Here is a 25,000-nt window from a genome sequence, read left to right as displayed (position 1 = left end):
CTTTAATCCACGTTGCACTCATCCCTCTAGCTCCGAACAATCCCCACAATCATTCAAGTCTAGCCGTTGGTTGGCCAGAAAATAAAGGAACCTACTCATAGCTCAACCGCACTTGACCGTGCGAGAGAGTTTCGCCACGATCATAAGTTTGGAGGGAAAAGTTTTTGATAAAAAACGAAAAACAAAAAAACCTCTCCCCACCTCGCAAATGAAGGACACGACATTTTGGCGTTGGCTAGAGTGAGGCTGCTAGGCATTGTTAGAATGGTGGAATGGTGGTTCGTCCAACGGGGGTTGAGGTTTTGAACGTTTTTGAATTTATAATTCGACCACAAGAATGGAATCTAGAGCATCTGCAAGTAGAGTAACGGGCACTGGAATAATTTAAGCAGCGCACAAACTTCGGACCGCGAACTTGTTTGCGAAATGTAATCTATAAGTTTTATGCTTGGCATCCAGAACAACAGACCAACAGACCGAGCGACGGTGTGCAACAATGCAAATGGATTCACCGGAGAGATACCCGGGACTTAATTTTAATTTTACAAAACCAATTACCATTTTTCTGAGGTCAACGTGCGTTACGCAGTAAGCGCAATCATCAGGAATTGGGAGTTCGTCACCTTGACACCTGGCACCTGAAGGAAACCCTAAAAGCGTGTGTTTTGATCAACCAGACAAAGCCGAAGGCTGCGAGTGTTAATTAAATTGAGTGCCTTAAATTACACTATTTTTTTTCCCCACACGTACACCCGGACAAACACATGGGAAGGGGAGGAGCTCTTAAATCACTCTCTCCACAACGGTGTAACACCCCGCAATGAAAGCCACATAAAAGTAAACATTACACACATTTACAAAGTAGCTGCAATTCGGTACGGATCAAACCAGAACTACTACGAAAAATCCCTGCATCAGACCGGTGGGAGGACGTGGTTCGACTCTCTCTCTCTCTCTCTCTCTCTCTGTCCGCATTTGCTATTCATGGCATATAGCGTGCTGCCTACTTCAGAGATGCTGCGCTGCTCGTACGAGACCTGATGCTGTCGAAGAGGGGGACAACGATGTGTTGGCGTTTGGGGGATGTTAAACACACACTCGCACACACACCCTGACACAAGTGCAAAAAAGAAGGGACGAAGGGTTACATTCCAACATATGCAATATGCATATTTCATGTGGTACCGGAGTGAACATGGTAACTGTAGCGCGGCTCTGGATCGCTCTGTTGCGCCGTCAAAGCAAAAAGCACGTCTGCACACGCAGGCACACACATAAACATAAAGAGCATGAAGGGGACACAGGCACACAAGGGACAGAGATGCCTTGAAATTAATATGAAGGATAATTTTGTCCGCATACGTTTATGGCCGCTCCCCTTCGCCAGTGTCCTGGCTACTCTACTAACGTCCCGACCGTCCATCGCCCTGTTACTATCAGTACAAGCCAACGCACACCACAAACAAACGATGGCAAACAGTGATAATTGATTTCGTATACAGTGGTCGGTCAGCTTTAAGACCCGAAGGACCATATGTGTGACGAGGGGAGAGCCAGCGGCGGAAAGAAAAACTCCCGATCCTGTTGCTCGTCTGCTGGGACAAGATCATAAATTTCATGCTCAAAGCAAGTGCTCTGCTGGAGATTCGATAGAAGGTCCATCCGTCCGTCCGTCCGTCCGTCCGGTCGTGGTAATCACCCCCCGAGAGAGCAGAGTGTCCGCAGCAGCACCAGCAGCAGCAGCAACAGTCAACCTATTTGACACCCATGGAGACTACATCAATTTGAGCTTGAGGAGCGGTGCCCAACGAGGAGGAAACTTGGGAAAAACTAGAGTCGGGCTTAGTTTACTTTATCTTACACTTCGGAGCACGGCAGACATACCCTGTCGGTAGGCTTAAAGGAAGGGTTTGACCATGCTACATGACGACGTGCAGCCGTGGATCCATTAGAAATTATGTGGCGTAAGGGGCGCCTCACTGATAAGCGGAGCAGGTCATGCATTCCGGTGGTTAAGCTGAGGGATGGCTTATGCAAAAATCACTCAACCACTTACAGTTACTTTATGCGGTAGTGTTTACCGAACTTCCCGGCCCTACCGGTGGTTTGTTTGATGTGGAGGTTAGCGGGCTGATTGGGTGAAATGTTTGAGATTTCGATCGGTATCGGAAATTGAGGATGTTCTAGTACCCTTGTGGTACAAGTTTAGGCGATAGTGTCTAGCACATGAATTAATTTTAGTTTTACTTTCAGTTTATCATCAAAATATTTGAATCTGAAAATTCTGAGAACAGTGCTCCCAATCTATTAATTATGTCCTAATTATTATATTAAAAATGTCCTAAAATAAGGATTTTTTCATTACCTAAATGTAAAAGCAAATGACGCCAGGTAGCAAGGCCCCGTTCCTTCATTAAACATTCCCTTGCAGAGTGGTTTGTGGCTGTGGAAATCATTAGCGCAACCGGCCACCCAGCAACCGTGAGCCAGTCTTTTAGCGTAGCAGCAGTCTACGCAAACTCAAGTCCTGTTGACTTCCTGTTACTACTTCAACCATAATTGGCTACTTCTCAGCCGGATACTGCAGCGCAATATATGGCCACTTATCCTGCAAAACCATGCTGGCAGCCCGGAATCCGCCGACTACCTTACTGCTGCACAACATTAGTGCAATTGCAGCGGAGAAGGACACACGTCTCATTTTCCTCACGACTGATGATGATGATGATGATGATGATGGTGACGGTGATATGATGCTTCGTGTTTTCTCCAACCAAGACACATCCACTCAGTCATTTGTACGTCCAGCCAAAGTGCACCATTCCGTCCCGTGACCATCCGCGAGAGGTTGGTTCTTATGACCTAGCGACAGCGACGACATTTGCGGAACGAACGGACCATCGCCATCCAACAAAGAGAGCAGAAGAAGAGGAAGAATGAGAAGAAAAAAAAATAAATGGAAAGTTAAAGCTCCAGGCACCAGGACCAGGAACCAGCGGACCTTATGCAGGTATTGCGGTGAGCGCATTGTTCTCGGTGCTAAAGTTGATCCCCACATCGGGACGCACACCGGAAGCACCCGGAACTGGCCAGCTTTGCTCAATGGCATCTTGCCAACCCCAACCAACGCCGAGATGCAACAATGTGTGCTTCCGCTCCGACGGCATAAAGCATCATAGCGAGCATACAATTCACCGTGGTTATGGGCTCGGTCGGATGGCACGGTGCCCCAGACTCCCGAAGATACATACATAACTCGCACTCTCGAGCCACTCGCCGATGACGGCGCTAACAAGCGGCAGACCGGGCGTAGACCGTGATACGGCGAAAAGCGACCCCAACAAAGACGCCAGGCCACAGTAATGAGCGGGTCGGAGTGTGTCTGGTGGACTGGGAACGTTGGCTGAAAAGAAATTGCCAACAAAAGCGCAGAAAAGGTGGCCGAGAATGAAAGGCGTATATGATCCCGCGGCAGGCTGGTAGCGTATGTTACAAACCCATTTTCAGCACGGCCCCATCTACCAACCTCGCACCTTGCCAGCGCCTTTCCTGTTCGTGAGGTGAGAAAGTCAAACCTACCAGTCACCACGACAGACCGGGCGACAGGCGAACGACACAATCATATCTTAGGGAATCAAAGGTAGCAAACCGGGTTAGTAGCCGGGGAGTACCGCTCGTCCCGCGACTCCGACACACTAGGCGCCACTCTGCCTGCCGTGCACCCGCTTCTGGAAATCTGGGTCACACACAGAAATGGTTTTAGATGGCGAGCTGGTGGAGGTGGGGGCATACATTCCATCCATCCAGCCTCCATCCAGTGTCTGAGCTCCGTCTGTTAGTCGTCGTCGTCGTCATCCATCGCCAGCTTTCGCCGGTAGACTCCCAGGTACACCCGGTTAGTAACAGGTGGAAAACTTTTATGATCCACCAGAGGCCGAGTGGTTTACAAACCCTTCTGTCTTGGCTTTTACGATATTACTATTCACTAGGAACCCATTTCACCCCAGCACCCGCCAGAATGTGGTAGAATTTGTCTTGGCACGAAAACAAGGGGACGGAACGGGTGATAATTTGTTCCAGAACGAAGTGACGGAAACTTGTTCTTTATCGGAGAAGCGGCACGTAATGCTGCCGCTGCTGCTGCTTCTGAACAATTGATGCGCTTGTGATTAAAGCGAAAAGTGGGATAAGCATGTTAAAAGCTTTTCTTGAAGCGTATTCGGTTGATTGGAAGGTTGGAGAAATCCACTCGAAAAACTTCTGTACTTTAAATATTTTTCTCAAACTTTCAAATAAAAAACTTCGTTCAAGACTCTTCTCTAAAGCGACCCATTTTTTTCATAGAATACAATTACAATTGAATACCGAGAAGCCTTACTTCCCCAGAAGCTCATCAACCGACGGAAGGTCAACGATCAAACTTGTACCTCATCCAAGTGTCCTTCTTGCGAGTTGCTGTGGTTACACGTGGCCACGCTTACCACCTGCGCATCGCGCGTTTCTTGCTCTGAAACACCCCACAAGGCAAGGACTTACAATTTACAAAAAAGCACAGAAAACCATTCCGCCATTCCGCGTGTTTCCAGAAGAGAAGAAACAGAAGTGAAACAATTATAAAGGATGCACCTCAATATGCCGTGCGCTCCGTTGCACCACATTCTACCACTTTGCTACGCTTTCCCATCAAGCCTGACTAATTAGACGCAGTGGCAGTGGCAAAGATAAAGGAGTAACGCGAGCAGAAAGCTATTAGCAGCGCGCCTGCACTTGCGGCTACTGACGGAAAAGCTGCGGATGAAAAAGAATCCCGTTTCCCGAAAAGGAATGACAATTAGCAACCGCCTTTGTCATTCGCTGTTACTGAAACCTACAGTGCTGTAAAGTGGCCTTCTTCAAACGACAATTATGAACGAGAATAATGACAAACTGTTGTCGGTGAAGATGGTTTTAAGGCATTCAAGTGGTTCAAGATGCTTCGGTGTGGTCATTCACAATCGTCCCTTTGTTGTTTCAAGTTATGAAGCATAAACATGGAAAACGAGCTATTAGCAAGGCGAAAAGGGGTTTACAGAACACTAACACGAACTCAGTTCATGAACTAACTGGTACCGAAGAAGGACATTCGAAAGGAACCTCTGGTTTTGAAGGGATTTACGGAGCTAAATACCAGAACAACGACCAGCATTACACTTAGTTACCATATTGAGCAATGTAGGCAACAAACTGGCCGTCTGTTCCACTAGTATCAGTGATCTTGGCTCGTGCGCACCAACCACGACGACGACGAAACGATTCATTACACGTCTGGTTATGAGCTTGTTGATAAATGAGTTCGAGCAAAAATCCGCAGCGCTCCCGGTAGCCGTGGTAGAGAGACGACGCTACGATAGCATCAAAGGGCAATTTATTATGGAACCACCACAGCAAACGAGCGCGTAACGCGCTTCGCTTCTGACCCGCGATGAAGCGGTTCACTGCAACGTGGCCACTTGGTTCTCGCTTGGATTGGATTATAACAGCACCAGATTGGGCCACGGAAGGACCTACGGGGCTCGGTTTCTTGCGCCAAAAAAATAACACGAAACCTTCAAAATATGTCTGCAGCATAACACAACCTCCTACGATTCTTCTACCCCTCCCCTTGGCTGACCAGAAGCTACCTCGAGAACCGCGGAACGGCTGGCCGTGACCGACCACCACCAACCAGCCACCAAGAAACAATGTGCACGCGGCGGGTGTGGCCCTTGGAGTGGCTTTTCCGAAACAATTTCCTTTGCGAAAAGGGGCTCCCGGTTCCTCTAACCCAACCCGTTGCCCCGGAGCAGCCACTCCAAGGACGATTATGGTAATTTCGCGTGCCGCACACACCGCTGGGAAACTGTTTCCAAATTCATCGTCCGCACAGCCGGCCAGGACTTGGTCGAGTCGAGTGAGGTCTGCATTAGCGACGAGACTCCCGGCACCCGGCACCCGACCCCCGGGTATCATTGCTGGACGCCGATGAAGACGGTTCCCGGTGGCGGTGGATAACTTCGACGAACTTGGGTTGGAGTGCCCCGGCTGCCGTGTGCCGGGCGCATTTGTGGTTTATGATCCTGGAACGAAGATGAACGATTCCAAAGCCACGGTGGCCACGAGAACGGGCGCGAAAAACAAAAGCAACAACAGCAAAGGGCTTGCCTCATTAGTTGGGAATTTCTTCGACTTCAAAGCTCCCCGAGGCGGTGGCTAGAAGAATAGAGGTGGTGGTGGCGGCGGCGGTGCTTGCTTGCGGCTGTAATTTGTCGGCCGGACGAGAGGACGTGTGAGGAGAACATGGCCGCTGGCAGGCGAAGAATAACAACGCTGTGACCGACGGTGCTAATGTTTTAATTGTTTCTTTGCCTGTCTGCGTCATGTACTAGCATCAAAACAGATTCATCTCAAGATGCTTCACGAGGTACATGCGTATCATGTTGACTCCCTGTTCCCTTTTTCATGGCCTCAAGGAAAACCCCCATTTTTCCCATCAGTTCTTGGTTGTCAGCAACACATAAATCCTGTTCCAATTCTCCTCGATGCGAAGCAACAATGTGCATGAGAAGCACAAATCTAATGAGGAAAAATGCTCCCCATATGCATACGTATGCATAATGAAGCTCGATGCGTCTTATCGTCACTAGTGATGCCGGAGCTACAATGTACCGGCGCGTTAGGGAGCATGCTCCGCATCACTCGGAGAAACAGATTACTCGTTTCTTTTCTTCCGAACGCGGCTGAATATTCATCTGCGTTACCGCGCTGAATTACTCGACATCCATTGTGGCCTAGACCGGTCTACGATCACTACGAACCAACCACGTTTAATGGCGGGCTCTGTGTTCTTTATTCAATTTCTCTTCGAACACATTATGCAGTAGCAAACCCCGACTTTCGGAGCCTTCCATTGGATTCCATTTTACTTGCAAAAAGGTCCAAATGTTTTTTGTGCACTTTGGCGCAAGAGCGTGAGCGGTTTGGTAGCAAAATAATGATTGAGTTTGATTCCTTTCGCTACACGATTTCTGCCGAGAGAAGCGAGAACAGCCCAAAAAGATACAAACATGTGGAATCACTAATCGAGCCAATTGAGATGGATTGAGTTCTGACAAGTCGCTGCTGTTCACTTGTCGAACCCACCGCGTGCAGCAGTACGAGCCCAGAGGAGCGCCTTGAAGAAAGCAACGAACCCATTATTCACGATGACGGACGAAAAGCCAACGTCAAAAGACAGGGAACAACCGGGCACGTATGCTAAACGCGCGTAAAAACAGTGCAGCTGACGAGGCATTATTGGATTCCGTGAGCTGAATCATCATCTAAGGAACGTTGACGGCGAACAGAACAGAAACTTGCACCACACCAACGCTTCGGCGATCCACGCTTTAATTGTTGGGCAGCTGTTGAGCTTGGAGGCAACTTCAAGAGTTACAGCAAGCAACCAGCTATGATCAAAGTTGCTACGAGCGCCGCGTCACTACGAGTGAAGATAAGGTGCAAATCTTTTCATTTTACGAGCGGTTTATCACCCCGAGCGAGCATGTTACCATTACTACACGTGCAACACCCTCGCACTAACGCTGTTACAGAGATTGCTTTCGTCTCAACGACCACCACCACCACCACCACCACCACCGGGGGGGTTCTTGGGGCAAGAAAAGGGTTTTCATCGCGCTACGAACGTGCGCTAACGTCATCATCGTTGCGAAAGAATGGCCTCGCGGCCAACGATACACGGTAAGGAGCATGGTCCCGTTTGTAGGGAAAAGCCGAATTCCTTGAGAATTGCTCTCCCCGAGAAAGGATCCACCGAGACGGCCGTTTATGCTGAAGTTCCGTAAAGGTATCGTACAGCAGTCTGGCCGCAGAACCTTACAGGCATCGTGTATCTACTAGGAGCGTAGGAAGTGCTTTTACTATCCAAAGAATGCTATTTTTGGAGATATACGCCCCGTACGCTACGGTTTATGGGAACAGTTATCCGATTCCGACGAAGGCCATAATGTTTGAGGCAATGTAATGTAGTTGCCAGTGATTGTGTGAGAGGTAATCAAATTCACCGGCATAGTTTTCCATGAACCACGAGTTTTCTTCGAATCGAAAGTATATTCCCATGTTAGAAAGGAAGATGGCGATGATTACTATTTCAAATACCTTCAGAGTAAAGGTACATAAACATCATAAGAAGGCTTGATTAGATCGATACAGATTGATGTTGGATGTGCTTTTGTCGCATGATTTCTTTTTATCAAATTCATTCCAAATAGCAATTTTATTAATTCGGACATGACTGAACCATATTCCCAAGCACCGGTTATTACAAAATTGTGTTTCTCATCAGCATAAGTACTAAATCCCGTACTAGGGATTGGTAGCAGATGAATTTTCCCTTCGTTCAAGAGCGAACCTCGTGCAGATTTGCTCCGACACTGCATAACAAGGTACAATGGACTATTGAGAGTGTATCCGCATAGCTTCCGGCGGACGAGGAAAAGGCTCCATCTTTGCACTGAACACTCAGAAGACCGGTAGTTGCCACTCTAAAATATGCATTGCGAACCGTTCCCCGCCCATCGATAGCCACCATACCTTGCCGAACAACCGCAAACTGCTTGAAAATGCAACAAAATCCTATTTTAATTATAACTATAATCCATCTACGGTGCAGCAGATCGATCGAGACAACCATCACCGTCGGACTGCGTCGCCGTTGCACATCATGATCCTTCAACATACAGCTCTCGCTTATAGGTTGCTGGTGCCACGATGCTCTGCGCCGAATTACAAGGCCGAGGGCATTGTATTACACACGTCCAGGCATCATTCTTGCCGCTTCGCCTTATCTAGTCTGCGCCGTCGATGCACTACCGTTCACAATTAAGTGATCGAACCACGGTCAGTGCAGCAACGGATGGAAAATATGGAAATATACTCGCTAGAGAGAGAAAGAAGGGGCAAGAGCGCAATATGAGCGGTAGGCTCATGGTACGAACTGATAAGAGAAGCACTTTTGGAAGTGTTCTCCAAAACATTTCACGTTCTAGTGCGCTCGACGCAGTGTGCATCCGCTAATGCTCTATCCTTCCATTGTTCCACAGAGAGGCAATAAACCATAATGAACTGCCCTTAGGGCTGTAACGGCTGCATCGTGACTCATCCTGAGGTTGCACTGCCTGTGAGCTGTGATTTCGTATCTCTGCTGTACGCACATATTGCATCGCCATTCACCGAGACCACCCTGGAGCAATCGTACATCCAACCACAGCAGCAGCAGCAGCAGCCAGTAGCATGGCAATATGCTGGCAAAATGAGACACCAACGGCGGCAGCAGCAGCAGCAGCATGAAAGCCGCGCCCTATAAATGTCAAATGAAGCCACATGAGTATCGGCATCACTCCACACGGTGCTCATTCTGTCCTACCAGTCGACGACTGTCCGCCTTATCGCGGACCCAGGGCCCACGAGCTCCACTCCTTAAACCTTTGGTCGCAGCAGGCGGCCATGCGGCCATTCCGATTGTTTCGCCTAATGTTGCACGTGAACACATTCGCCTCCGCTGCTCGGTGTGTCATCAACCAACAGTCTCATTATACCGCATCATGACGATGATGCCGGCCGTCATGCTAGGCTACGACGCTGGATCGATCCATCGTCGTGCCCGCCGGTCGTGGTTCCACTCCGTTCGGTTGGATGAGTTTTTTTTTTGGGGGGGCCCGAAATGGGAGCACATCGGAATCGGAAAACTCATTGTTTGGCAGTGACCATGACCTGGATTTGACGGTGTTGCTTGTTGGTGTGATGTCAGTTGGTTCTCTTTTTCGGTATTTTCTTTTCCCAGTCAGCCGTTGTTATCAGTTTGTAACGTCACGCGCAGTTGCCTTCGAATGTATTTGCATTTATATAAAACGAATAGTGAACGCGCTGGTGGGCCGTGCCTTATGCAACAGCGGCCTTAGTAGCTCTATAGATCTATCTTTATTGCACTCGTTAGCCGCAGATTTAACAGGAGATAGATAACGTTAGCAGAGATTCTATCGAACGCGTTAACGATCGTACTGTAATGGCAGTAGGACAGGAACAAACCGATTGGAACGATGCTTTCGAGAAACGACTGCGGCAGCAAAAAGTACCAACCGCCCTTCGCCCTGATGCCCTGCAATCGATACCTGCTGGTTATCAAAATGTAAATTTCACAATCAGATTGAAGCCAAGCCTTTCGCTGCTTATCGATCGACGATAAGGTTCGCTACTGCTACCTAGTGGTCACAAAAAGAAGGGAAAATCTCTCTCCTTTGCTTCCTCTCTCACTTGGTGAACCATTGAAAGCAGTGGAAATATTGAATTCCACTCACTTACCCCATCAACCGGCAACTCGACAGATATTAAACCATTTTGTCAAGTTCCATCGCCTAACGCGGATCCCAGCACCATCATCGCCATCATCAACATCATCGCGACAGCGGCGGAATCATTATGCCGGCAGCAGCAGCAGCAATAGCAGTTTCCCTTTTTATTTTCCATTTTCTGCATTTCATTAAACGCATTCCCGCACGAAATAGTTCATAATCACGGTCCATTCCACCAAGGAGAAGATCCGCACTCCAAGAAGAGGGCGTGAACGTGTGAGCCGGTACCATAAGGGGGCCCCCTTCTCGACGACAGGACCTCGAGATAAGAACGGGGGGGGGGGGGGGAAAGAAAGAAGAAAGCCACTCTGATCGCGATGGTGAATGGAAATGAATGGCGGTTCGCAAGATGATGGCAAAATGATGACGCCGGCGAACCGAGCTCCGGGCTCCGTAAACGAATGGAAATTGGATAAATATTCGCGTCCCCCAGGGAGAGAGGGGCCTGGCACGCAATGCGCAGTTAGCTGGCCAGCAGAAAAAAACCAAAAAAAAACAACCGTCCAGTAGCAGCCGACTTTCCGGAACGAGCTTTTCCAAGCCACTTCCAGGAGCGCTTCTTGCTAATGTGCCTCGACGAAGACGACGAAGAAGAGGATTGGTGCACGCGGTGAAAATTGCGGTTGCCGGAAAATCGGAAGTCGCACACTCGGAGGGTGCATTTTGTGGCTGTTTCTGCAATTGCACTGCACCAGCTGCTGCAGGAGTCGGTGAAAAATGAGAGTGCACGTCACGAAACGAAACAATTGCTTTCCCTGTTTGGACCTTTCACGGCTGCATTTTCCAAAGAAAAACCAAAGTGGAAAACTAAAAACCAGCCTCGGTTCTGGAGCGCAAGGTTTATTCAGTTTTCTGGCAAAAGAGCCAGCGAAAAAAGGGGCTCTGTCTTTTCCCTTACCTTAACGATATGAGCTGTCTAAATAAAGGCAAACTCACTTTCTCAAATGAAACAACGATTCTTCGCTACGAAACTGTGAAATGAGCTAGCATGACTTCGGATTGAGAGAGAGATAGCTCTCTTGCTATTAAATCGAGACAAATGGAGTTGCACTTTGAGCCGGGGAACAAATTCCTGTGACACAGATTCCGTTGATTGATTTTCAATCTCCCTCTGGAGCTAATCACGCTCTCCGTATGATCCGAGAATCCGAAAGAAGGGCATTCTATGGACGAACCTCACCGGAGAATGCAACCGAAACCAAATGCTTGTGATTCCCAACACTCGATTGCTGACAACATCCAACGAATGTGCTCTCCGATGAGCTCTACACATGAACGAGAACCTTGATCCTCCATTCCTAAATACAGGACAGCATTCCTAGCTGCCGATACCCAGGGACGTATGGAGGAAAATTTCAAACTAATGAATGCCTGAAGCAGTGGAGCGGAGTTTGCGGTGCGAATCCCAGAGACGACAGACGTTAGAATTGATTTTCAATTACAAATCCACCTGTCAGACAGAACCAACCGTCCTAGTCTGCCAGGCTGCCTGCACGATACTGGGCACAAATGGGCAAACAATCGATGTAAAAGGTGTTATTTTCCATGAAAAGCACCTGCCACGCAGATCTCATGGTGGCACGGTGCTGGTAGCATAGATTTTGGAAAGACCCAGCATGGAATTAAATGGATTGCATCTGGTATTTGACCTCGGCCTTTGGGAAGTGAGCATGCCCGTCACGTGTGTTATGAATAATGCCAATTTCGTGTCGTGGGATTTTCGTTGAATTTTTCCTCATTTTCGTTTTAAGGCAGAGTTAGGTTCAGGATTATAGTTAATGATTGTGATTTTGCGTTTCGCAAGTTTGGCTTTTCAATCAGCAACGCTTTCATTCTCCAACGTTTCTGACGGTTTGCGATGTGCTTTCGTCATCGAATCATCAGCGTTGAATGATGGTTTCAGTTGCCACCACAACATGCTCCAATCGGGCTAATGTTATCGGGAACACACATTCCCATGCTCGAACGAAACCAAACATTGATCATCATTACCAACCAACCAACCAACCACATCATGCCAACGTGTGCCGTGGGCGAAAAACGTTCGATCAATCTTGCGATCGAAGGACAATTTGATTAATTCTACGTTTTGCCTCCTCCTCCTCCTCTCTTCAACCGAGACCAATGCCACCGATGCTGGCGTGTGCGTGATATCGTTAATTAAAATCACTTAATCGTTCATCCATCATTAATCAACCACACTCCACCCCCGTCACCACCTCGTTGTAGGTGACGCGAAAACTCGCGAACAAATCGCGCGAAGCAGAAAAAGTTGGCAACAAGATCGAAACAGAAGAAGAACCCCCGAAGGGCGAAGCAGAAGCAACACCATCCACAGCCAACGTAAACACCAAATGACGCACCCAATCTAACGCCTCACGTAACGCCAGAACTCCCACATCTCCCGGCACATCTGCTACATGCCGGGCTTTGGCCGCCGCCTATATGGACGTTTGCTCGGAACTTCCACCCGACACCGTGGCCGAAGGGCCAGGGGAACGGAAGGCCCCGAAAGGGAAAGGAAAAGCCAAGTGAAAAGAAGCACGTCAATCTCTTTCTTTGGCGTGAAATAAAAAATACTAAAATGCCAAACTGAAAAACGATTACTCCCCATCCCACCCCGTGGGAGTCAATGGAAAGCCGGGGAATTGTGCGGAGGTTGTAAGTGATGGAAAATCAGCGAGCGAGAAAATTCGGTATTTTTTGACGGTGGGGATAAAGAAGAAAAAAGAGAAGAAGAGGCGAGCATAAATATTCTATTAGAGTGGCAAAGGCGGCAAACTGTTCAGTGTGGCTTCGGGTGGCGGCACCCCTCCAGTAAAGCAGCTCCGCTTCCGTCAATAACCAGCTGGTCTGGAACTGGCTGGCCCGACAATCCACCGACGGTGGAAAGGGAAGTGTCACATTTTCGCACTTCTTATGATCGGCTCTTGTTGGCTTCTGGCCTGATCGGCCTCGTTGGTTTCGTTTGATATTAGGTATAAAATGCCGTTCTGTTGCTGCTGTGTATGACACCTGAATAGTCATTTTGGGCGGCAGTTTTTCCAGCAATTGATTTGAGAGTGTTCGAAGAAAGGAAGGTTGCTTATCGAGCAGTACAATTGATCAACGCTGGCTTTCCATTGGGATCTCAATGCTGGTTGTGGTTGCCATGCTGCCCCGAGGGAGTTGGGTTAGCGACTTCATTTTACGAAGCAAACGATCGATAACAATCGATCGCATATTGGAACAACAACCAATCTTCTTACAAGCTACACCCCAAGCCATCTCAGCTTCAATCCTCAGAGCAGCTGATAGCAGCGACAACGCGCTGACCATCTCCCAAAAAAACACCGGAAAACGCAAACAGGTTGGCACTCCCGACCCGAGGTCGACCTGCTACTGCGGCGAAAAGGTGCCAAGAGGTCGCCGCCCTCTGTCAAAGCAACACAATTGGAATCCTTTTCTTTTTCCGTTTCTTTTTTCCCTCAGAAACAGATTCTTTTCTGCTGTCCGGCGTTGGCTACGAGAAGAAAAAGAAGCAATGATGGTGTCGGACCCGAAAGATCTCGGGGTTCGAAGGTCGACCTCATTTCGCTCCTTCCGTCCGCTGCTCAACCATGGAGCAGAAGAATCGGAAGGGTGATTTGCTGATTGGTGAGGTGGAGTTTAGTAGCGAGAAGGTTGCCACCCAAAAGGTGACACTGTTTACTGGGAAATTGGTTGACTGTGAAAGCGCCGCTTCCACCGCATTCTTACTGCGGACCATCCTTTTCCAGGACAGATAGTTGGACAAAAGGGACACTAAATTGCGACTTTATCCCGGAGGTTTGCTCGTAAGGAAGTTAGAAAAGCAAGGATTGCGGGGGGGCGAGATATTCGTGGAGGACAGAGAAGTTGCTTCTTTGAATCCGATCCGCAAAAATCGATTCACTGCTCTAAGGGAATATTAAAAAAGGAACGAGAGAAACTCGTGTTGCTACCGAGCAAAGCCGGTAACTCCATCGAATCCGGTCAGCCAGTCCCTGGTACATCTGATTCACTGTTCGCCGTTCGGACCTCGCCTCTCGCTCTTCAATATTCATTAGTTGGCCCTTTAGTATTAGTATTGGAAAACGGATTTGAATAAATATTTATTCACAAAAAAAGAAGCAGCAGCGCGAACAGTAGAGAGCAGCACGGTTTGTGCGATTTTATGCTTGGGGCGACGACCATCGCAGATTGGCCACCGTCTACGTCACTCTGTTTTTGCTACTCTACACCGAGAGCACACAAACCGAAACTGGCCCCGCGGTACGGTTCTTAAAAATATTTCTAATTTCCAAAACCTTAATCCAACAATGACGACGACGAGTGTCTGGCGTGGTGCGTGGGCCACCGACTAGAGCCGGTGAAGAACGACTCATCAGCCCTAAATGTGCGTCATCGTTATGGCCCGGCGGGGCTTGTTCCTTGGAACGGACACCCACAACAGAAAGGACCCAGCACAACACAACGCACCGCGACCATCTATTTGTCCTGATCCGTCCCGATGATGGTGACGATGGCAAAGACCAAGTTTTTAAACATTTCCCACCTCTGTCTCGAGCCAGTGGCCAGTGGGGGTCCATTGGTCAGCTGCCCGTATGGCGAAAGGTTAAAAAGGGAGCCAGAGCCTTCCACTGGCCCCCTTGGTAGAACTTTCTTGCCAAGGATAACGAAAAACAAAACCAACAAAGACACAAACTACCGTCACTGTGACCACGATGCTGGTTTGTTGGTTGGTGCCGAGTGGCGAGAAACCACAAATTGTGCACCAAGCCACCAACAGACTGGGAAGGACAAGAGGACAAAAGTCAACCAGGGAGCACCCAGTTGTCGGTTGCAGCCGCGTTAAGACGAATCGCCAGAATCCCAATTAGTCGTCGAGCTTTCGAGCGACCAAGACGGTTCCTTCTCTTCAAGCCAAGACGTTGCTGTCCGAGACCACGACGCCACGAAGCAATCAGCGAAAGTAAGACGACGAGTAAACACTCGCAGTGCCAGTCAACTCAAGCTCCGAAAACCACGCGTTGTGAGCCCAAAAACTTTCTGCTGCCCCGTTCTGCGTTCCGCGTTAATTCATCCCCTGATGTCAGGGTAGTCTTTAGGGGACGCGGGGATCTAAAACTGGCCACCACTTCTTGGCAGACGGCGAGGGGTGTGAGATTATGCGGCCGTCGCCACGGTCGCTAAGGTTTAATAAGGCGACTCCAGCCCAATTATACACTAAATCGTTAATCGGATTTGTTTTATTGGTTTCTCGGTTGACGTCGGAGCCGAGCAGTAGCAGCATCAACAGCAGCACCAGCTTTTCATTATGCCAGCCAGCGATCCCTTTCGCTGGCAATGGCGCTGCTTGATTGAAGGGCATTAAGATTTAAAGTGACATTTCACCGCCACCGTAAAGGGGGATCTCGATTAATCGACTTTTCTCTTTGGGAAAAACTCAAACCACGTGTTACTTACAAATGACCTAGAACGATCTAACAAAACCTCGAGATGAATCTCGAAATCAGGCCCTTGGGGATAGTGGAAAAGCTTGGATAAAAATCAATTTTCGTGGCGCGCGCGAAACAACGAAACTGAATCCACGCTCGCCACAGACACGATCTATCTTTCGGTGACAGCCGAGAGGAGGTGTTATCGTACGTACGTCAATCGCCCGCCAAGGCTTCGCGCTCTTCTTTCCGCCGAGTGTTCGCTAGCTGCAGCTGAGCAAACTTCAGTTCCACTAGCCAAACATTGCTGGCACGTTTCAAGGCGAACGAAGGAAGGCGAACCGATCCTCGATCAAACGCCCTACCCTGTATGCGTATCACCACCCCCCATTGGGCCATCCATCGCACTCCACCAACACGGCATGGAATCGACTTTAACGTGAAACTGAATCAATCACCTGATTGGGAACTCGGTAACATCAGCAGCGGAAATGCTTCAAATTCCTCGACCCTGTGGGAAGATCAAACCCCGAGCATGACTGTCGCCGCGAAAGTGTACCGCGGGGCATGAAAGCGACCGTGTGAACCGAAAGCGATCGTTCACGGTGATAACGCTTCGTTGCTTTTCACTTTAAATGTTTGGAAAAATAATTAACATCTCACGTGAACTCCTAACATCCATTGCGGACAGGATGCGTTTGCATAAAAGGAGAAACATAAAAAGCGAACATTACATAAGAACATTTTCCAAAGGGAGGATGAGTTTGCCCAATTTGTTCTACTCGCTACCATCGTCCACTGTTCCAACGGATGGATGTTTGCCATTTGGGTCCCCGGTACAAATGCACAAATTGACTCAAACCAATTGCGTCAACAACAACGACAACGACGACAAGAGTTGGTGCTTGTGTCATCGGTGACACAGTACATTATACACCGAGAACGACCTTTCGAACGGCGATGCCACTCCGGTACCCGGGAATGTCAACGGAAAATTAATATTCCAGTCACTCACTAGACAGCCAGCTTGCGAGCCTGCGAGCTAGCGAGTGACCTGGTGTCCAGCTGGTTGGAGCAAAAAAACGGCAAAAACGAGCAACCTAACGGTATGTAGTCTACACCCTCCACCACCACCACCACCCCCTCCAGGGGATCAGTGTATTCGGATTCGGATCCTTACAGTTTATCTGTCGTTTTGTGATCGGCCGTAGGATTGTTGGAGTTCTTTGTGTTTTTTTCTGGGATCATTTTTATGTTGCGTGCAGCCTCCGGATACCCCCTGTGGGCTGCATAAATAAATACAACATTTTTTCGGGGGGGGGGGGGGGGGGTTGGGGGAAAGAAAGTTAAAAAAAAACAACAACAAACTTTTGAACGGAACGAACGGACGGACCACCCGGGCTCGTTCGGTCGCAAAATCATGTTTAATGTCGAAGAAATTATTTGATTCTCAATCCTCGGGGATGATCCTGATGCCGGCATGTTGTTGCCTCGGGCTCCGGTCTCTCGCTCATCGTTCGCTGCACGCTGATGTTTCGACAAAATCATAATAACTGTCCATCAAACGATGAGTCTATCGATGGTTGTCTATGCTGCCACCCCGGTCGGAGGGCTGAAGAAGGACAAGGTCAGCTGCTGCGGTCGATGGCAAAGGGTAGGTGAAGTGGTCCGCGAAATTGCAACGAAATATGAGTTTCCCAGTTCAGCGCTCGATGACGATGATATCGTATCGTACGGTCAGAGGCCAGATCGGAGGCCACACTGGGCCAGGAAAAAACAATTGAACACAGGCAGGCAGCCTCCGTTCCGGAAGAGACGGAATTTTCCAATCCGATAGCCTCGGACGGATCGTTTCCGTTCGGTGCATCCTTTGCCGGTCGTTGCTGCTGCTGCTACTGCTGGTCATGGCATAACAGCAACGGCAGCAGCAAACAAGCAGCGGACGATATTCATTCATTTGCCTGTTCCGGCTGTTCCGGCTGTCCCGGTAGTAGCCCCCTGAGGGGCGGCGCATATTGTGTTTCTGTGGGTCGACTTTTAATATCCGAATACGATTTGTGATGCGATTCCCCCTTCGAGCGCGCCACCACACATCGTTTCAACGATTTCCGGTTCAATCGGAAGCCATTTTGAGCTGAGGGACATATTGCCGGAACAGCAAACTCTGGAGAGTCCCAGGAAAAGTGAGATTGAAATCATATTCAGTTCCTCCCAGACCGCTTCACTATCGCAACAGTGCGAATGCACCCGGTAATTGCAATAAAGTGGCGTCTTTTTGGCTTTGTAAACTCGACGATAATTAATATGGGAATTTGCTCGATGCCTCAAGAAAGGGCATATTAACTGTGGGAACTGGCCACTGGAATGGCCGCGCAGAAGTGGAAGTGTACGGAATGATCAATCAAACAGGTCGCTTAAAATGGCGCGCATTCAATTGCCATTCTTTGCTACTGCGCCGGTGTTTTCTTTTAAATTCCCATAAAATTATTAAAACAATGCTGTCGACCATAATCAATTAAGCAGCCCCACCGATCCAATTAAGTTGATAAACGGTGTAATCAAATGCTTGTAAATAAATCATTTTTCGGGGGAGTTTATACAACACCGAAAAGGGGATTGTTTTCGGACAACTGAACCAATCAGAAAAAGGGAGCTCAAGTGTTTTCAAAACAAGCAAGTGTTGATCAAGATTCGATTGCCTTGGTGGCCACAGGAAAAAGGTAAACCCAATGGTCGCAATGTAATGATGTTAATTGAATTGAATCCGCCCAACAAGCCGCGAACCAGTCACAAAGTATCAAAGAAAAAAAAAACATTCATTCCCTTTCGCCATCGGCCAGTGGGCGAAAACTGGGATCGAACTAAGCGTTGGTGGAAAATCAACCCTCGCCCACTCTCTCTCTCTCTTTGTGGCAACGTGTCCTTTTTGTCACACTTTCTGATTCGGACATTTCTCCACTTTTTTCTTTGAAAAGATTTGATAAAATACCTCGCTCCCCGGCATGTTGACACTCCTCATCCAGATCCGCTTCTCGGTAACATTCTCGCTATTTTCCCACGAGACACCGTTCGCTGGGCAGCAGCAGTTCGACGATGACGGCAACAGAATAGAAGTCGTCACTGTCCTCAATTCAACGGGGTGGTTCGGGCGGTGTCACACCGAAATTCTCCGACCTGAAGTGGTCATTTATTTACCGCCAACCGCCGGCCGGTCCCGGGCACCGCGTGAGAGAGTATCATGCGGGCATTAACGGAAAATGAGTCCCCCGGGAGGGGGTAGCGATGGAAAAAAAACGAACGAATGTCCTGCAACCCGTGTGAAACGTGTTGCGCGTGAACAGGTGCCCCGTGAACGTGATTCGCATTCGCCAGGAACCTGGACGATGCTCGAGGGAGTTGCTCGCCGAAAGGACTTTCCTTTGGAGGATTTTCTTTTTATTAATTTTACGACCCCCGATGTGCCAGCTGATTGCGATTGCGAAGGGATGAAGTAATCCTTCATTAATACACCGGATTGCTTCATCATTTTACCGTAAAATACGATTGGTTTTTTTTCCAAGAGGAATCTCGAGATCGTGTTCCCGCCATCATCACAGAGAACCGGACTTCGTAAAATCGTAAATCGACAATAATTTGGAGCTTTCCAGTTACAAATCGGGGAAAGCTATCCCCCGCATCATAGCATCCCACAGACGGGCCATCGATACGACCGATTAATGCTAATGTGTCAAGCGAGCGCTCCGGTCCGGAGTCCCGGAGTCGATCTTCGTCTTTGCTTGTTTGCTGCTGCTGCTGGTGCTGTTGTGTCGTTGACGGCGTCGTGTATTGTCACACGGCCATCGATCGGTCGAGGTGAAAGTGTACCCAGTGGTCCCATGTTAAACATAAGATTGAGGCCGACGAAACGAAGCCTTCCGCTGGACAGTTTCACTTCACGTTGCCCATTGCTCAAGGGTTCTTCCGGCTGCAAAACATGCCTATTCCCTGCCTTGTGGTCAGTCTGTGGCACTTGGAAAAAAAGGGATTTTTCGCCCGAAACTTTTCATCTTTTTCTGCGTTCTGCCAGTGGAAACAGTTGCGCCAAGGCACCGAACCGCCATTCCGGCCAATGGCGCCATTGGAGTCCGTTGTATATGTTTCATTTCACTGCCACATCAATTACGGCAACCACCATTCGCGTAACCATCGCAACTGCGGTCAACAACATAGCAACGCCAGCGTGTATGTGGGGGGCGAGGGTTGAGCGATAAACAAATTTCGCACGCCTCACTGCACATCGACCGCGAAAGGATGATGGCGCGGCGAGCGGTGAAGAAGAGTTAGGGGTCCTCGGCAACGCACGGCACCGCGGCCATTGGCCTTGCAGTGCCGCCTGGCGTGCGTACCAATCGGAAAAACGATCAAAGGCTTTCCCGGCGGCGGCCACGCAAACGCAACGCAACGCAATGCCGTTTACCAGGATCAAGCGAGCGAACGAATGAAGGAAGCTTTTTCCATTTTCATTCCAGCAGCGCCCAGCATTTAAATGTCCAAATTCGTCCGAGTATATTCCGAGTTGTGCCTGTGCTACGTGGTACGACGATGTAACGGGGCCCTCCAGTCCAGCCACTCGGTCCAACATACCTGGTTCGAAGGCAAAAACTCATCTCGCGGCCTCGCTCCGTAACACGCAACAAACGTCCTCGCGGTGGGAGAGAGGCCCGGACGGCGTGGTGGTGCGGACTGGAAACTGGACAGACAAGTTCTCGGCGTGTTTGGAGTTGAAGGTGGTTGGAAGCCAAACACGTTCGTTGCGCCGTTGCTGCGTTGCTTTTGCTGCTGGTGGTTGTGATGTTCACCTTTACGTTGTTCTCTCCCTTTCTCTCTCTCTCTCTCTCTCTCTGTCTGTCTCTTCGTTGCGTGGTTTGTCTCTCTGTCTGGCGCCGGTCTTCGAATCCCACTGCCACCTCTCCTATCCATCCGTTCATCATCCGCGCTTTGCTCTTTGGAGGCTCCTTCTTCGTTCCATGGAATGCAGTCCACCACCATCATCATCATCGTCATCACCATCATCGGTCTCACAGCATGCAAACCCCCGCGCGACACATACCTGCGTCAGTGTTGGTGCTAGGTGGTTCTTATGTTCCGATGGAAAGGAATAACAAAATGAAATCGAGCTGAGCGAAACAAACAACACACAGATATTTACGAGGCGGTGGCGGCGGTGACGGTGGCTTCGGTGGTTGTGGTTGACGATCATCATCATCATCGTCACCTCAGGGGAGTGGGGACCCAACACACAACACAACAAAAACATCGTCACCAGGGTGAGGGAACACCAACGGCGATACGGAGCATAAAAAGCAGTTAAAAAACCCAAGCATAGGGACCCTTCACGTAAGGGGCCGAAGCCAGAGCTGGTGTCCAGACAACCACCACACAAGCGGGGTGTCTCTTAGCATCTTCGATCGCCGCCGTCGTCGTTGTGCATTCGAAGTGAAACGGACTTCGCAAAAGGGGGGAGTTGAAGGCGCGAGCGCGTTGGACTTAACGCACACACCAGCAGCAGCAGCAGCAGCAGCAGCAAACCCCAACACGAAAGATACACGCGGCGATCGATCCTGCTGATGACGGTGATGATGACGATGACGATGTGCGAGGTTTGTCGTTTTGGACTGCGCGTAAAGTCACCGTTCTTATGCTGAATGTCGTGGCATAGCTAGTTATCAGGAAGATTTTCTTAGATATCGAGGTGACGCAGAATGTATTCTTTTTTAGTCCAGAAAATCTGACTCCATTAAGTAGGCTAGTTGTTTTGTTGTTGTTTTTTTTTTATCTCACTATAGCCTACTTTGAATATCAAAGAGCGCACGACAATGCTCTGTTCGCTAATCAAGCGCAAAACCTCGAAACGAAACGAATCCAAAAAAGGGGGGGGGGTGTCCGGGGTCTTATGTTGCTTCTCATCGAGCGCCTGCACACACACCCAGGTCTCGGTTTTATGCTTACTTATGCTCTTTTTGTCAGCACAACTAAAACCGATGACTTTCGAGTAAGCGCCACGCGATGGTAGCATTTTTGCACGATAATAATGATGGTGTGCGCTTGTAGCCTGTGCTGGTGAATAGAATGCGCCATTCTCGAACACTAGACAGGACAGAGTGGGGCCTAGCACCCCCCTAAACCCCACTATAAGCATAAACACACAAGGTAAAAGCCCCAATTCCGATCGAATACCGCCAGCCAATCGACCGAGAGTTGAGTTTTTGGGGACCACCACGAATGTTTTTGTCTCGAAAAACCCTCACCGTACGCCTCATTCTTGGTCGCCTGAGTCACACACATTTCAGCGACGGTGGCGACGGCGGCGCCATTCCATTTGGCCAACCGAGAAACTAGTTCGCCAGCCCCGCCAGTCTGGTGCTGGTGCCGCTTACCTGGTCAGCGAACGGCACCCCATTTGGGCATGCCCGCGTGTGATGTTTGGGGGTGGTAAGGGAGGGAGGGAGGAACGAACGAATATTTAATGTGTGTCACTCACGCGGCACACAACAGGCACGACATTCAATGCGTCATTTCTCATGCGCTGCGCCATGGTGGTGACTTGTGAATTCTCGCACTACCACGATGGCGGCCTGGAGTTTGGAAATTCCAACAAAAATCCGGCTATTCCGGGCTTCTTTCCTCGATCGAAGATATCCTTGAATTTCACTTACCTTCAGTGCAGTGGTCGCGAAGGGATTTTGGTGATGCTCGCTTGATGGGCAGAACGTTTGGTTTGTAGTAGACCGAGAATCAGTGACGAAACGGGGATGAGGGAGTAAACAAACACTAAAACATAAATCACGCCCACACCTATAAAAACACACCCACGTATCCGATTTCGTTTTCAGGATATTTTAGATGGCCACTGACGGGAACGGGAAAAAGAATGATTCGAAAATTAATTTCAAAAATTAAATACCGCTTTCGGTGCCGGAAATGCGGCCAAAGCAGGAGGCACGGCTTCAACACATTCACTCACAGACACACAAACACACGCTCCGAAACATAAATATGCTTTCTCACTCGCGCAAACATGACCTTTTATGCCCTCTCTCCCTTTATCTTTCACTCTGTGACCCTCTGCCCGGTGCAGGGACCGCTCCTTGTTGTGTACCTCTTCGCTTAACAACCGGACAACCCACAGCAGAACAATGATGCCTCCCCTCTCTTTGCGCGCTTGTTGGACACTTGTCAGGCACACCGAATGCACCACATCATAACACATAACATTCGAAACCACCTTCACTCCCTTCTCATCACAGCCGTTATATGATGTTTTGCATCACGCTCTCCAGGCGCGCCCTGGAAATTCCGTGGACAGACAGACAGGTAGGTTGATTTGGGACGTGGCGACGAATGGTGGTGGTCTCAACGCCTTCAACGATGCACTTTCGAACTGGCAGGGGCACCCTGGAGATGGTTATCGTTGGACAACGCCGTCAACAATCAATCCGGATTCTTCTGGTGACCGGTAACCGGTCGACTGCTGCTGTTGCTGCTGCTGCTGGCGATGATGACTTGGCTGACGATGATGAATGGTAACTATGCCACGGAACCATCGAGAATTCGATTTTTCTTCGATCACAAAATTGCAAAACAAACCACGAAAAGCCTCGACCACTGACCCTGAATCTGCACCGCTCGGCTCTGTCTGCAACGCGTTGAAGATGGACAAAACTGACAACAATGCCGAGCAGAATTTCTCCGCCTTGGGGGTATGTGGGTGGAGGGGGGGACCAAGCGGCAGCGGCGGTGGAGCTGGCTTAACGGCCGACCGCGTTTCTCGATACGAGCGCCACAAGCTTGCCACAAAACACAGAAACACACATCCACACGGATAGGCCCTCCCGCAATTCAGAACGCCGGCCACAAACACGAGCAAACGAAACGAAACGAACACGGAACGAAATCCGCAACGCGAGAAGATGGCACAGCCTCCTCCCGGGTAGACCGGGCCGTTGTCTGTGGGCTTCTTCTTTTTCTTCTCCACAATTTTGCGGCAACCACACTTTGGCACCTGGTTTGGTCAATCGGTGGATGCAAATGGATGGATGATAGACACACACGAGAGAGTGAGATGCGGTTCCTTCTCAAATCTTATTCTTACGTTTTGATAACAGCCGGTAGAGCTACCTAGACGATAACAACGAACACACGCGATACGCGAATGATATACGGGATGCTGCCTGGAGCAGACGACGACTGGCTATCACTGAACCGTAACGAGTAGAAACCGCGGCGAGCGTCGAGGACCAACCGCATCGGCCAACGATACAACTTTGAATGAACCACGTGGTCGTGGCGCCCGAATCCGAAACCAACGCCGAGCAACGCCGAGCTCGCTGCAGCTCAAAAAAGGGGTTGATGAATCCGAAGGCAGAGTGCCGGTTCGATTGCAAAATAACACTCGTTTGTTTTCATATTGCAACGAACATCATGCTAAGTTATGTTAGTAATTTTGTGTGACAATTTTCTAACCTTTTTCAGTGAATAAATCTGTCACGAACACGGTGTAAAATGTTCCAGTTTGTAACCAGTTTGAGTGACCAGTTGAGTAAAATTGTGTTAAGTAGTATAACGTTTAAAGAAAAAAATCTCCTAATCTAACGAAAGGATGCAAGTATTTTATGGAAATATTCTTTGAAGTGCGACTTGATATTCTTGAAAAGTGATAGTATTACATTTCACTTAAAATTCATAACTGGATTAGGAGCTGAACCATACTAAAACAATACACCAGTAATTAGTTTGGTAGATAGTATCCTTCCCGTATGTTCTTCAAGGTGCTCCCTTCGACTGCTGCTGTTTCATTGGAAGGCACTGTAGCTTACAAGAAACGTGCTTTTGCTCGAACGGAGGATCATAAGTTCCGACCGAGTTTTAGCCTCTCGATTTTATTTATGATCTAGGATTTATGATCTTTTGATACAGACAAACTAACGCCGGTAGAAATGGCAACGATGTAGACAGAAAATGGAGGAAGACCTTTTTTTAGATTTTTGAGCTGCTCGGACGAACTTTGCCCCACACAACATAACCCCTAGGATGTGGCAAGATCATAAATCGAACCCAAAAAAAACTCGGTTGGGACTTATGATCTTCCGTTCAAGCATA

The 25,000-nt window shown here is 49.0% G+C and overlaps 1 protein-coding gene across 4 annotated transcripts in view; it reads right to left on the bottom strand.

Annotated features, from left to right (window-relative positions):
* LOC126569335 (protein encore) overlaps positions 1–24,141 on the bottom strand; it is a 79,228-nt gene extending 55,087 nt beyond the window's left edge. For all 4 annotated transcript variants that reach the window (XM_050226342.1, XM_050226343.1, XM_050226344.1 and 1 more), the window contains exons 1-2: positions 23,994–24,141; positions 22,558–22,751 (exon numbers count right to left, since the gene is read on the bottom strand). The gene's annotated coding sequence lies outside the window, so the exon portion shown is untranslated. The remainder of the gene's footprint in view (positions 1–22,557; positions 22,752–23,993) is intronic.
* Between the last annotated feature and the right edge of the window lie 859 nt (positions 24,142–25,000).

The sequence above is a fragment of the Anopheles aquasalis genome, chromosome 2 (genome assembly GCF_943734665.1).
Source record: "Anopheles aquasalis chromosome 2, idAnoAquaMG_Q_19, whole genome shotgun sequence".
NCBI lineage: Eukaryota > Metazoa > Arthropoda > Insecta > Diptera > Culicidae > Anopheles > Anopheles aquasalis.
This window is presented reverse-complemented; position numbering and strand designations above follow the sequence as displayed.